The sequence below is a fragment of the Lissotriton vulgaris genome, chromosome 8, assembly GCF_964263255.1.
Source record: "Lissotriton vulgaris chromosome 8, aLisVul1.2, whole genome shotgun sequence".
In the NCBI taxonomy this organism is placed as follows: domain Eukaryota; kingdom Metazoa; phylum Chordata; class Amphibia; order Caudata; family Salamandridae; genus Lissotriton; species Lissotriton vulgaris.
The window spans coordinates 1,428,646,507-1,428,662,653 of NC_141696.1; positions in this window are offsets into that span (position 1 = coordinate 1,428,646,507).

A 16,147-nucleotide genomic window follows, 5' to 3' on the forward strand; every position below is an offset into this window, starting at 1 on the left:
TAAAAAGTTAATCAACAATCGAGCAGATCTCCTTGTGCGTCTTAGGGAGGCCTGGTCTGGAGACGGGTTGGAATTGGACGACGAGGACTGGCAGTCTGCACTATCCTCCCCGAAAGAGGTCGCCATTCCGGCCCGTCTCCGCCTCATCCAGCTCAAAATACTTCACCGTGTGTATGTGACGGGTCCTCGTTTGGTTGATATGGGTTTTTCTTCGGACGGATTGTGTAGGCGCGGTTGTGGAATGAGTGCCACTTTCCTTCATATCCTTTGGGAGTGCCGTGAGGTCGCTGTGTATTGGCACCGCGTGCATGCTGTAATGGAGTGTGTCACTGGGGTCGCTCTGTTGCCTGAGGCTCGAAGATGTTTGTTGAATGTGTGGGAGCCGAATGACTACAACGTTCCTCAGGCTCGGTGGGCGGCACTTGGGAACATGATTGCCAAACAAGATATTGCGCAGCTTTGGGGTTCCCAACGGCCTCCCACCGTGTCGGTATGGAAGGAGAACATGGATTGGTGCATGTTCAGGGAGAAGATGGTATATTTGGCTAGGGGCAGGCCTAGGGCGTGGAGTAAAATTTGGGGCCAGTGGAACGCATACCGAGGGAACATCTGTACGCCCCCCTTCGCAGACATCCCAGACACTTCCCTGTCCCCCTGACCTCTGAGGTTCCTTGATTACTGCATTCCTTACCCGATTGTCCTGACTTCCCCACTGCCTCCCCCCACTAGACATCTCTATCGTCCTCCTAATTCTCTATCCTGGTATGGTAGGTCTCGCCCATCTGAGCTCGACATCTTCTACAATGTTTCTCGCCTTGAGTTTTTTGTTTCTTCGTTCTTTTCTTTGTTCCTTTATAAAATGTAAAAATACCTTGTATCCTGCATACCTCCTGTGTTGCCGAACATGTCTCCTGTACCTCTGCTGGACCTTTTGAATCTACGTAACTACTCTACAAACACTATCGGCCGGCCCCTGTGGTTGTAGGCCCATATCTGTAATGATTCTGTTTTGCACAATAAATTTTCTATAAAAAAAGAAAATGAATATTAAACTACTGGTGACACAAAGAAAATCCAAGCATTTTCTAATTTTAAGGGGGGGGGGAAGGGAAGAAGGGAAGGGAAGAGAGGGAATGAAAACCATGTTAAACAGCAATTATATATATAGGTAAGTATAGGAATAAAACAATTATCGACATAGAAAAGCAAAAACAAGTGCACAATAATTAAAAGCAGAAGTATAATTAGAGCGTACGTGAAAAACCTAAACTGTGAAATTTAGGGAACGAAACTGCAGGCAGAAGTACATATGTTCAAGGGGGCTTAAAATTGTCAGAGGAAAGTGGAGCATAATGTTTGTTGACAGACTGATCTAAATACAAAGTAAGGGGTAACCAATAAAGCTCAACATTGCGAGGAGGTTTACAAGAGGAGGCAAAGGCAACATCAAGTCTGTGGGAGTTACAGAGGAGATTCCACCAACCACGAATGGAGAGATTTGTAAGGGACTTCCAGTTGGAGGCAATGTGTTGAAAAGCGTGGGCTAGCATGAGATCAAGGAGACCCAATGAGTGTGGAGAAAGATCCAAAGAGTCTGAAAGACTTCCTAGAAAGATAAGGGAATTGGAATAGGGAACAGAGAGTGTAAAGATGTGTGAAATACGAGACCAAACTTGTCTCCAGAAAACTTGAACAGAGGGACAAAGGAAGAAAAGATTAAAGAGATCAGCTTCAGGGGTATTGCATGTCCAACAGTTAGAGGAGGAAGAAGAAAGGAAACAAGACAGGGAAAGGGGAGAAAGATAGAGTCTATGATAGAAGAAAAAGATGGACTGAGTAAGGGATGCAGAGCGAGAGGTCTTCAAAGTTTTAGTCCATAATTTATCCCAGAGAGAGATAGACCAGGAACAAGCCAACTCCTTCTCCCAGGATAATTCTATCTTAGATTTGGGGCGGTCAGGATTAGGAGCAGAGAAGAAACGATAGATAAGAGAGGCTTTAGGAACAGTGGAGAGTATGGAAAGAAGAGGGGAAGAGGGGGGAGTTATTTCTAAAGAAGGGAGAGAATTATAGCGATCAAGGACAATTTCCATAAGGATATAATATTTCTGTGCAAATGAACGAGGGCAGTGAAACTGCAACTGAAATTGAGGAAAGGAGCAAGGTGAAGAGCCATCAAAGAGATGATGAACCCAAATAATACCTTTCGATCTCCAAGAGGACCAGGAAATGGGTCTATTATGCAAAAGGATAAGCGAGTTGTACCAAATAGGTAAAAGTAGAAAAGACTCACGAGAGATGATCAGTGGGCAAAGTAAAGGCTTCAAAAGAGAAGAAGTATATTTGAACAGAGGAGGGATAGTATAAGGAGACTTAGAAGTAAAGTGAAGAACATCTTGAAATGAAAAGGGTAATAATAAAGAACGTTCAACATGAAGCCAAAGAGGATAACTCTGATGATAGCCATCGGGAAGCTTGACGAAGAGAGAAGGATTTATGATAGAGTTGAAAGTTTGGAAAATTAATTCCTCCATTTGATTTGGGCTTGCGAAGAGTCGCTAAAGATATACAAGGTTTTTTCTGTTTCCACAGAAATTTGGATATAATAGAATCAATGCGATGAAAGTAAGTGGTTGGGATGTGGACAGGAAGCATAGAGAGTAAGTAAATCAGAATAGGTGCAATCATCATCTTGACAGAGTCAAGACGACCCCACCAGGAAAGAAAGAGGATTCCAAGAGGATAGTAAACGCTCAATTCTAGAGATGACTGCTTTCATATTGTTTGATAGAGGAAGAGATATAATTAGTGAAAGCAACTCCAAGATACTTTATCTTATCACTATTCCAAGCGAAGCCTGTGGAGGTAAAGAAGTGTGGGAGACAATATTTAGTCGAGGAAGAATTTCGGTCTTATCGGAATTGATTTTATATCCTGAGACAAGAGAAATCTTCTCAAACTCAGCTAACAAAGAGGGGACAGAAGAGACTGGATCAGAAATAAATAAAAGGATATCATCAGCATAAGCAGACAACTTGAGTTGATGATCTCCATATGGAAAACCAGAAATCAAAGAATTGTTACGAATAGAGGACAGAAAGGGCTCAAGAGCTAAAATAAAAAGAAGTGGGAAAAGAGGGCATTCTTGACGAGCTCCACGTTGTAGTGTGAAAGATGAAGTGAGCTGACCATTTACCAGGACTGAAGCTTTGGGAGTAGAGTAAATTAAAGAAATAAATTAGATAAATTTGGGACCAAAACCATGCCATTTTAGGGAAGCAAGTAGGAAAGACCAATCAACTCTGTCGAAGGCTTTTTCAGCATCTACAGAGATGGCTGCCAGGGGGATAGAAAGAGAAGAGGCTTTATTTAAAACTTTGAGGAACACTCTGGAATTATCCGATGTGAGACGACCTTTAACAAATGCGCATTGTTCTTTCCCAATGAGAGATGATATGAAGGGATCAAGACGTATGGCTAACAGTTTAGCATACAGTTTATAGTCAACATTAACCAAAGAGATAGGGCGGTAATTTTTACAGAATTTCGGATCGCGACCTTCCTTAGGGATAAGACAGATAGTGGCATCTTGAAAGGAACCTTGGGCAAGACCAGTTGAGCAAAAAGACTGAAAGAGAGAGAGAAGTTTGGGCAAAAGAAGATCAGAGAAGTGTAAATAAAATTCAACCGGAAAACCATCGGTACCTGGAGTTTTCCCTTTGGTAAGGGAAGACAATGCAGTGGAAAGTTCATGTAGAGTAAAATCTGTTTTGATGTCTGAGAAGTGAAGTTGGGATGTATCCGGTTTAGGCAAATTATCGAAGTAGGATTGAAAAAGAGTAGGTGAAGGGGGATTTTCGGGAGTATACAAGGATTCATAAAAAGATTGAAATTGGTTCAAAATGTCCTTATCGGTGTGCAGGAGAACATTAGAAGGGGAATAGATGGAGTCTATGAAAGTACGTTCTTTCCGCGACTTGAGGTAGTTAGCAAGTAATTTACCTGATTTGTTACGACCCCTCTAGTAGCGAGCGCTGCTACGGAGAAGAAAGGAAGAAGCCGAATCAGTGGTGAGTTTGTTGAAGGCAATTTTAGCTTGAAGGAGTTCGGAAGGCATATGTTTGGGGGAGGAAGTATAAAACCGATGTTCCAAGGATTTAATGTGTGCTAAAGCAACAGTACGTTTATGGAGAAATTTCTTTTTTTTCTTAGAAACAAAGTCAATAATGAATATCCGGGCTGTAGCTTTGAAAGAATCCCATAACATCTGTGGAGAGAGGTGAGGGTTAGAGTTGAGTTGAAAGAATTTAATAGTAAAAGAGCGGAAGGATGTGGAGAAATTAGGGTCAGTTAGTAAGGAAGAATTAAAACGCCAACAAGATGATTTAGGAAGAGCGGGAAGGAGTTCAAAGTCTGTAACAATAGGAGAATGGTCAGAGATGACAATCGGTTCGATAGAGGAAGATAAAAGATTTTGGGATAGAGAAGAGGAGAGAAAAATATAGTCGAGACGAGAGAAGGAGGCATGTGGGGGAGAGAAGAAAGAAAAATCTAAAGTGTCTGGATGAGTGAGTCTCCAAGAGTCAACAAGGTGGGCCTGTGCAATAGTATTCAAGAACTGTTTATGGGGCTTATGTGGGGTGAAGCGTACAGAGGACTTACGATCCAAGTAGGGATCAACTACTTGATTACAATTGCCACCTAGAAGGAAGCAATTGCCTTTATATTGGATGCATTTGGAAGTGATTGTGGGCCAAAAGGAAGAATCAAAGTGCGTGGAGCCATAAACATTAAAAAAGGTAATAGGAATTGCATTGATAAGTAATTTAGCTAATACCCAACGGCCTTCATCGTCTTTTTCTTCTAGTACAATCTTGCATTTGAGTCGTTTGTGGATCAAAATGGCAACTCCATTCTTTTTATGTGGGGCCGGAGAAAATAACACAGTACCAACCCATTGTCTTTTCAACTTTAAAGATTCGACATCAGAGAGGTGGGTCTCTTGGATAAGAGCAATGTCAGGATTATGAGAGGAGAGGTGAGATAGTACTTTCTGACGCTTAATAGGATTATTAAAACCTTTCACATTCCATGAAACAACTTTAAATATTGAAACAGAGTAAACAATTCAAATTTAAAAAGTGCAAATATACAGTATTAGTGAAGAAACCAAGTATAGAACGGCCGAAAGTAAGAAAGTATGAGAAAAGAATACGGGAGAGGGGGAAAAGAGGGGAGAAAGGAAAGGAAGAAAAACTAGAGCGAGAAAAGGGAGAGAGAAAACAGAGAAGACAGTACAAATCCATAAGGATGATTGTAAAAAACATACCTGAAGATGAATACAAAGAGGTATATGGGGAAGTGGTGACACGTAACAAGACGAAGCAGACCAGAAGCAGAAACAGGACCGCACCGAACCTCACAAAACTAGGTAGGGATGACATAGGATGATGGGGATTGTCGGTAAGGTACAATTCTGCAATGGAAGGAAACAAAAAACAATTAATAAGAATGTCAGATTGAACAAAAATGATTATAAGATAAGATACAAATAATGTAAAAGAACATAAAATACAAGTAAGCGGAATATAAAGCAGAAATAAACACTACAGCATACTAGAGGAAATAAATAAAGGGAGAAAGAACAAGAAGCATAACATACATGAAGTACATAAGCACACGAAAGAGCAGATCAACTAGAAGGTAGAGGCAGGAGAACAGTAAACCAGTTAGCCACTATTCGAAGGGGAGGACTCCATTCCTTCACCACTCTGCAGGAGGAGGAAGTTTCGAAGTTCACCAGGTTCTTGAAAGGTCCAAGTCTTATTTTGATGAGTCACTCTGAAGGTGCAGGAATGAAACAAACCATATCATGCTCCCATGGAGCGCAAAGAGGGGCGAAGGGAAAGAAATTCCTTATGTCTAGAGGCAGTTGCATTAGATACGTCTTGGGTTAGAAATACACGTTGACCTTGCCAGGATACTTGCCGTTTGGCTCTAGCTACAGAAAGAATGGATAGAAGATCCGTAAATTTCAAAAAAAGGATGATGACACCCCGAGGTTTTGTAGATGTAGTTGTACGCGGTCCAAGTCTGTGAGCCCTTTGGATGCTGATGGACGTAGAGGATGGCATGTCCAAAATGTTTTGGAAGGAAAGAGGTGAAAAAAGTGACTGGGTCATCCCCCTCAAGAGATTCTGGCAGACCATAAATACGAAGGTTATTCCTTCTATTTCGATTTTCCAAATCCTCCGTATGATGTTGAAGTGAAAGTACAGTCTTTTCCAAGTGAGGAAATGTGAGCATCCATGGTCTCCCACTTATCTTTTAAAAGTTGCATGTCTTTACTGGTTTCCTCCGCAAATGGTCGTAACGCCCGGATTTCTTCTAAAATCAAATCTATGGAGGATGAGGAGGAAGATTTATACGGCGAAGGAGGATCTTGTTTTAGTCGTTTGGAAGAAGACGCTGGGGGTGAGGATTTATTTGAAGAGGTATGCAATTGTGAAGCTCGCTGAGAAGTAGAGGTCGCCATCTTGAGAGTCTGTGAGGGAGCGAGCAAATCAGTGAGAGAACCCAGGAAGTCTTCAAAGAGGAAGGAAAAATGAATTTAGGCTTGCATAATTTGACCATACGAGAAAGTCCAGTATTAATGATAACACGAAAAGAAGGTGTGTAGAGAACACTCCGTCTATTGAAAATTAGTCAAGTACCGTTACCAGAGGCAGGAATAGGAACTGAACAGAGACCTGCACAAAGAAATTAAGCTGTGCTCATAGAATTACGAAAAATCACTGAGAGACACAACTGCCTTGTGGAACATTGTAGAGCTCAGAGCATAGAAGGAGCATCCATGACATGGAAAGTGGTAGAAGGCGTAAAAAGGCTGGAACGCAGTTGAGAAGGTGTCGCAGAAAACAACATGGAACGCACAGTGGTCCAACACAATACAAATGTTGGGAGGCTTCTAATAGGTAGGCACACTGTAGGAAGCGTAGAGGTGCAAAAGTAGAGATACTGCTATATATCCAAAAGAGAGTTCATCGTAAGGAATGTTCATATATTAAACAGAGAAGCAAATGTTGTACACTCCAGTATGCAACAGACAGTTCATAGGCCAGGAAGAAAAGTCGTTGTTGAAGGAACGTGCACGCAAACAAGACGCGCACAAAATGGAGGCTTCCTGACAGGCGACAAGCGCATTTTCAGTAAAAACTGGAAATTAGGACATATTACAGGCAGCAGGAATCTCTTTGGCGCTTACCGCAATGTCCGCGAAGTGATTGAGGAAGAGAGCGGAGAGCCAACGCTGAAGAGGATAGATAAACGGAGTAGTCCGTTGGTGCTGCGGTAATTGCAAACACAACAAGTGATGGACAGAATGTGGATCAATGTCACACACTCACCCCAGTCCAAGGATCTGGGCCTAAATCCATCGTTATTTTGCACTCCACACCACCCTGGGTTAGACAATGGCGATATGCAAATCAGCTCTGACCCTGAGCCTCATGGGAACAGTCCAGTCTGAACTACAAAAGCCATGTCCTTCCCAGAACGGAATCAAGCATCCGAGGACCGGACCGGTTTCGAGGCAACACCTCTCATCAGCCCGGCTAGCTTGACTCCAGTGGTGTGGAGTGCCTGGGACCCACTTCTGGGCATCCCCAGCGCACTTATGGCGGAAATTGCAAACACAACAAGTGATGGACAGAATGTGGATCAATGTCACACACTCACCCCAGTCCAAGGATCTGGGCCTAAATCCATCGGTATTTTGCACTCCACACCACCCTGGGTTAGACAATGGCGATATGTAAATCAGCTCTGACCCTGAGCCTCATGGGAACAGTCCAGTCCGAACTACAAAAGCCATGTCCTTCCCAGAACGGAATCAAGCATCCGAGGACCGGACCGGTTTCGAGGCAACACCTCTCATCAGCCCGGCTAGCTTGACTCCAGTGGTGTGGAGTGCCTGGGACCCACGTCTGGGCATCCCCAGCGCACTTATGGCGGAAATTGCAAACACAACAAGTGATGGACAGAATGTGGATCAATGTCACACACTCACCCCAGTCCAAGGATCTGGGCCTAAATCCATCGTTATTTTGCACTCCACACTGGTGCTGCGGTAGCACAAAATGGCGGCGTCCCAAAGCGCGCGTTTTCCAGTACGCGACAGGCGCATCGCGAATTACACTGGAAAACAGCTTATAAGGGGTCATAAAAGAGATGTAGGTGCTCACCGCCGGTTCCGGTGCCAGATGCTGTAGGCTGCTGCGAAAACAGGTCCCTTCACATTGGGAAAAACGGTTCAGAAAGCCTTTGATGCGGCGGAGCTCCGCAACTAGCCGGCCATCTTGCACGGCGTCCAAGCAACGCCCCCCCGGCACCAGTTTTAAAAGGAGAATGAAAACAAGAAAATTAAATAGCTTGTACTATGTCTTCCAAATAAGATTGGATCCATTCAAGCATGCATCTGCTTACTCCAATCTCCAATAATATGGAGGCTAAGATCAGGTGATTTACAGTTTTAGACCTGGCATCTTTTAGCGTGTTTCCCCAGTCTGTTTGCTTTATGAACTCCTGTTCTTGATGGTATGCTGGCCTTCATTTTTGCTGGTTTAGGGGCTCACATTCTGAAATTGTTCAGTGATAAATTGCAAGTGCTCCTACTGCAAATTGTGTTATGATTGGTTTTTCATGAATGTGCCAGGGCCTGTAAATCAAGTGCTACTAGTGGACCTACAGCTTTGATTGCGCCACCCATAAAAGTGGCCTTTCAAAGGTGTCTCAGACCTGCGATTGCACTGTCTATGTGTGCAGTTTTAACTGCTCTGGCAACCTGTCAAGTGCACCCACTTGCCAGGCCCTAACCTTCCCTTTTCTTATATGTAAGTCACCACCAAGGTAGGCCCAAAGTCTTGCTGGAAAAAAATTATGCTTCTGCATTTTTTTTACATAAGTTAGCATTTGCGGTGCCATTTTGTGTATGGGTGCCATTAAGTATCATGATCGAAACCAATCCTTTGCCATTTCCGAGAAATGGCTTTCTCTAGGTTATGTTTCTGCGGAGCTGAGTTCTGCTAAACTAATGAATGCACTGTTCTTATTAGCGCATACCTTTCCTGATAGACATAGGTCTTCTCCCACTTGTCTAGTGGAGGGTCCAGGCAGAGTGACCTTGAATAGTAGATAATGTGTGCCCACCTCAATGAATACATCAATTGCATTACACCATTAAGTTTTGCCCTTTATACTTGCCTATTGTTTATTACTTTTAGAAAGTGGGCATGTTTGTGCTGTGTGCCTCTGCCTGATTGTGGATTCACTGTCTGGTTTTAGACTCACAGGGGTTGGTTTATCTATTTACTACAGACAATCACACAAAGGAAGCTGAGGTATACCATGCATATGCTAATGAGGTATCCTTGCCTAGAGTGGTGGTAGGAGTTGGCACTAACACCTGATTAAGTTCTGGCTGCCTTCCACAATGCTGTCTCCACCTCCTGTAGTGAAGCTGGACCAGGAAGGACAGACCTGTTTTTTTACTGAGCCAAGATACTTTCTGCCAAAGACTTCAAAGAGAAAGGAATTTAAATATTGGGGCCCCCAGAATTTTAAAACACATTTGGACTAAGCACCCTGCCAAGAAGAAGTGCTGGAAGAGCTGCCAGGAGAAGTACAGATCCTTTGCTGTTGTTTCTTTATTGGGCGGGCCTGAAGTTGCTGCTTCTGTCTTGAACAGTGAAAGGACTGACTTGAATTTGCTGTTAAAGTATTTCCAAGGGCTTGAATCAGAGCTTACCTTCTTTTGGAATCTCAGGCACACCAAAGACGTCCCCATCCTCTGCATACCTACATCTAGAACTGTGTGTTTCAGCTGCCACTGAGGAAAAAGCAACCTGATGCTATCAACGATGCCGCTGCCTGCTCCGTGACCAATTGGCACCACAATGACTATTGTTGCACTCCAACCTTGTTCTTACTTACTACATTTGGCACAACACTGAGCTGCTGCTTACACTGTGACCTGTGGGCACTGCATGCCACACCACTACACTTCACAACACCTTTGATGTCACCGATGACGATGCTCTAAGCTGGCATCAACACAGCTGCCTGCACCGTGGCCTGGAGGCACAGCTATAAGGTATATGATGCACTGTCCAGTCCCACACTGCAGCCTGGCCAACTGTAGCCAGCACCATCGACTCAAAATCGTTAACTGGTGCTGATGCCTGCACAATGACCTGTGGGCGCCACACATCGCATTGCCTCACTTCGCACTGCAACTTTGGGTCAACCAATTACATCACTTCAGCAACAACGATGAAGCTGCTTGCACCGTGACCTTTCTGCCCCGCAACGAGTACTGGCCCACTTCACACCACAGCCCTGCTCTAACTGCAATGACTGGATGCCATCACTGAGCCGCTGCCTGCACTGCAACCTGAGGGCACTGCACTGCTCTACTTCACACACCGCAGCCCTCACGTTGGTGCACCTGACTTCAACCTCAAGGAGTTCGATCTGCAACGTGTATGACTTCAAGGTCCCAACGACTCCTGCACCGACCTCCAGATCCGACACTGGGTCATCAGAGCTCAATGCAAGACCGAAGATGCCCTTCATTTCCACAGGTACTGTTTGTGGGTCTTCCGGACACCGTAGCTGGCCCGCTACATCGTGGGTGGCCTGAACTGTTGGATTTTTTGGGATTCACAACGTCGTGATAGCCCCGGACAAAGCTATTGACTTCAAGGAACAGTATTTAAGGTCTATGTTTGCATTATTTGTATATTGATAAATGTATGTTGGATTTTTATTGTTTTGGACTTGTTTTACACAGATAAATATTGTTATCTTTCAAGCTGGTGTGGTGTCCTTTTGTAGTATTTTCACTGTATTACTGTTTGTTATGTGCAAATGCTCTACACACTGCTTCTGAGATAAGCTTGACTTCAAATGCCAAGCTACCAAGGGTTGGGCAGGGGTTATTTTAAAGTGTAATGCTCATTTCCCTGACTAGAAAGAAGGGTCCCTACGTGGAAAAGGTGCATACCTCGGCCAACTAGGGAACCCCATTTTTAACATACCGTTTTAAAGGCGGCTGATGAATTGAGTAATGCTTAGGCCGCCACATCACCACGGTCCGGGGCCAAGGCAGTTGAGAGATCAAACGGTACTTGCTGAGGACTAATAAGTCCACCATCACTTTTGTAAGAGTGGAAGTACTACAGCCCTTTTCCATAGACGTGGAACCTGACCCTCCTACAAGGACTGATTACAAATGGTTAGAAGCAGTGGGAACGGATGTTAAGCTAGCATCTTTCTTGCTTTAGGTGGTAAGCCTGCCAAATTATCAAATAGAACCTTAGATGGACAAATCTCCTCTTTCTGCTTACATTTATGCATGCACATCCCTTTGTTTTGTAGAACCCATCTTACTTGAAATGTCATTGTATTCCAGGAATATTAGACAAATATAATATTTTAATGCTTGTAGTAGGACACACCCTACATTGCAAATGTGAAAGAAAGTGAAATATCTCTCTTGTGTTGCTTGGCCAAGTCTGAAGAACATGCAAAGCTGATCTTAACAGACTACAAAACAGTGGCTACGTGTATGATGCTGCTCCGCACACTGCGGAAGATTCTATCTTTGCTCCCGGTTCATGCCCGACCAGAAGTAGTGCGGAGTATCATTTTAAGCAGGCTTGATTACTGCTTAAACTTCTGGGTGCGCCAGCTACTTTAGTGGGTAAACTGCAGCGAATACAGAACATGGCTGCTAAGCTGGCCCTTTCTAGGCGGCGCTCCGACTCTTCCTCCTTGGCTCTTATGGACCTTCATTGGTTGCCAATTGTCCGGGGTATTGATTTTAAAGCACTTTGCCTAGTATTCAGGGCCCTACATGGTCAGGGGCCGTCCCTGCTGCAGGCTATGTTTTCTTGGTATACACCTACTAGATCTCTCCGCTCTTCGTCAGCCTGTCTGGTGGTAATCCCTAAAATTGTGAGGACTCGGAAGGGATAAAACAAACCCAGTCTGCTATCACATGCCAATGGATTGGTGTGCAAAGGGTATTCACCTACAAAAAATAAACAATTTCTAATACAGAAAACCTATGGTCTGGGGCTGGTGTTGTCCAGCATAATAATTATTATTTGACAAGCAGAAGGCCCACACTTCAGCTCTTGCTGATATGCAACTGGGATGTGTCTTTAAAACCAACTGGTCTCATTCATCAACAGAAAACTGCTCAGGGTGCATGGAGTTCACTCACCCTGGATGACGAGTACTCCTAGAACGCTTTCACAATTTAATGTAATTGATCTTTGTAGGCTAGGATTAACATTGTTGCGATGCATGGGTTTCTGTCAAGGTTTGAGTTGGTTCAATTCCTTCTCAACCAGTCACTATCAGTTAGTAAAGAATGAACTACTCTCAAAAAAGGCACCATATACTGTGCCCCAGGGCTCTGCAATACCCCCCCACCATCAATCTGTATCTAAACCACTGAACTTTACAGTATACAGTTGGATTTAACCACTCAGGAATTCATCCCTGGAAGCATCTAAATGTAAAACCCCTTCTACACCTGTCAAGACTCCAGGCACAATAGCTAGCATTAGGTCAGTGCAAGCAAAAACTCAGCGGTCACTAAAGCAGGTCTCAAAATATCCACGTTGGAGGAGACAGCACAGAGTGACCACAATATTCCTGCAGCGCTGCGTTCAGAACCTTGGAAAGCGAGTACCCCAACATGGCCGCAGAGGAGAGTCACGAACTGTGCTGGGGAAGCGTTCTAGTCTTCAAGAGCGCGCGAGCAGCTGTGGAGATGAAGCGCACGGCAGCTCTGGAATCTGCGCACTTCAACTGGCTTCTTCACCGGAGACTTAGCGCGGCTCTCGTGTGAAGTTCTTGTTCCGAAAATTCCTGTCAGCGCTTCTTGTTCTTGGTTGTTTCTTATCGCATGCGCAACGTGGGATTCCGGCAAGTGACTTTGTGGAAAACTTTGTAGTATTTAGCATTTCGTTTTAGTGCCACTTCATAGAATTCAAGTTAGGTATTCAGTAGAACCAGAGTAGGGTTAGTTACTCACCTTAGTAATTTGCATACCGTTTCAAGGACAGTATTTAGCTTACTTATAGCAAGTTTTAGTTCGTTACCTGAGCATATCTGTACAGACTTTCAGTGAACATTTCTTGAGACTATTACATTCAGACAATCCCTCTTATCCAAGATTCATTAGGTGAAATTCCGAATAGAACTACGCACTAACATTGGTTCATATGCAGGAACTGTGAGGAATACGTCAGCTACCACATAAGAGAGGCACAGTCCAGATCACATTGGGGGTAAGAGACTTCAATTGTTATACCTAGTAAATATACATAAGATGTTTAGAGTGTGAATACATTAAGTTATTCCTTTCAGAGGTGGTGGGGCATAGGAACCTACGTCAACTCCAGTGATTCTTGAACCTTCTGACAGATTGAAGTGCCAACTTTTCACTCGAGTCGATATGGCTGAGGGATTTGATATGAATTCTTTGGCGGGAATCTTAGAAGGGTTACAGGCTCAGCTTACACGCTCTACAGAAGAGAATAGGGTCCCTAGGGATGAGGTAAAAAGGTCCCAACAAGAAACTCGTCACGTTCAACAGAAATTAGAGGAACTCATAGCGGGAACTACTCCTTTGCCTAGTTTCAATTCCTCTCACAACTCAGGTTCAGAAGTGGCCACGCAAGTGATTCATTCAGTGGCCCCAATAGTTCCTTTAGCCAACCCTGAACGCTTTAGTGGGGACCCCCATAAGGCCCAAATTTTCCTCACTCAATGCTCCTTGCATTTCTTGTGCAGATCAGTGGTCTTCAAGGAGGATCAAGCCAAGGTCGCATTCATGTTGTCTTATTTGAGCGGAGACGCCGCTGCCTGGTCTATGCCGTTGGTCACTCGAAATGACGCAGCATTATATGATTTTAACCGTTTCAAGAAAGAATTTCTACGAATATTCGATAGAAGAACGGCTAACCAAGCTACAGACAATGAACTCCTAGATCTCAAACAAGGCAATCGAGAATTGGTAGCGTATATAGCCCAGTTCAACAAACTAATCGTCGAAACAGATTGGCCCGACAGTAAACGTGCGGCGATATTCTATTGAGGTCTTAAAGATGAAATAAAAGATGCCTTAGCACAGATCCCTAAACGTCCTCAGGAGATATCAGAGCTGATAGACTTAGTTCTTCAAATTGAACATCGATTGTTTGAAAGAAGGTCAGAAAAGAAGCGAGATTACAAGTCATTTGTGCCACGCCTAGACCGTATGAGATCTGAACCCTCGAAACCCGATACAGGTACCGGAGAAGAACCAATGCAAATAGGTTCCATCAGAGGACCTCTCTGCGCAGGAGGAAAAAGACAAGAGACGAGCAAATCAGTTGTGTCTGTATTGTGGAACCTCGGGGCATTTTGTGAGAGAGTGTCCGAAGAGAAACAAAAATAACCAGGGGTTAAAAGACCGATCCCACCAGTAAAGGGAGTTGATTCGGGGGCTACAGGGAACTTCTGCGACCAAAAATATGCGCAAGAGATGGGCATAAAGGCGATTAAGAAGAAGAACCTTGAAGTGGTGAAGGCGGTCGATGGTTCCAATTTAACTTCAGGTCCTATAGTAGAAGAAACAGAAACCTTGGAATTGGTGGGGTTACAGGGTCATCGAGAATTTATCAGATTTAACCTTATAGATGCACCCCAGTTCCAGCTGATCTTGGGGTTGCCGTGGTTGACTGCTCATAACCCGATGATTGATTGGGAGAGGAGGACGGTCAAGATGAACTCAGAATTTTGTCAGAAGAATTGTCTTGCTAAAAAGCCGGAGGAATGCGAGGGATCACCGGCCACTGAGTTGGCTCAATTGTCGCTTCACATTTGCACTGTTAGTGCTGAAGAAATACCAAAAGAATACCAAGATTTGGCAAGTGTGTTCGATAAAAGAAATGCAGAAAAACTACCGCCACACAGGAACTACGATTGTAAAATTGAGTTGGAAGCCGGTGCCAACCTGCCCTGTAGCCGAGTTTATGCGCTCACTGAAAAGGAAAACATCTATCTCAAAGAATATTTGGAAGAGTACACTAAAATGGGATTCATAAGGCCATCACAATCCCCAGTTTCTTCTCCGCTCTTCTTCCGGCCCAAAAAGGATGGGACCCTTCGCTTGTGTATTGATTATAGAGCCCTGAATCAAGTCACTGTAAAAAAACGGTATCCATTACCTCTCATCAATCAACTATTGGACCAAGTTAAAGGAGCTAAAATTTACACCAAGCTTGATCTACGTGGGGCTTACCATTTGGTGAGAGTTGCCGAGGGTGATGAATGGAAAACAGCCTTCCGGACCAAGTATGGATTGTTTGAGTATCAAGTGATGCCTTATGGGTTGAGCAATGCCCCGGCAGCATTTCAAAACTTCGTAAACGATGTTCTACGAGAATTCTTGGATCGAGTGGCTGTAGTGTATATTGATGACATACTGATTTTTTCCGACAATATGGAGGATCACGTCAGGCACGTGCGAGCCATTCTCCAGAAGCTTTTGGATAACCACTTGTATGTGAAGTTGGAAAAGTGTTCATTTCATGCTGAGAAGGTGGAGTTCTTGGGATTCATGTTGTCCGCAGCTGGGGTCGAGATGGATAATTCAAAAGTTCGTACAATTCAGGAGTGGTCATCACCGGGGAGTGTGAAGGAAATCCAAAGTTTTATTGGTTTTGCCAATTTTTACCGGAGGTTTATTCCAAATTTCTCGTCTAAAGTCACTCCCATCACTCATCTGCTAAAGAAGGGGCAAAAATTTGAGTGGACCGCAAATGCAGAACAAGCCTTCCAAGATTTGAAGACTGCATTCATTAGCGCCCCTATTCTAATGCACCCCGACCCGGAACAAGCATTTTTTGTTGAGACAGATGCGTCAGACTTTGCAACCGGTGGAATATTATCGCAGAGAAACAAAACTACAGGACAACTACATCCGGTGGCCTACCGATCCAGGAAACTGTCTGACACGGAGCGTAATTACTCCATCGCCGACAAAGAGTTGTTGGCTGTCCGAGAGGCATTCCAAGACTGGCGACACTAC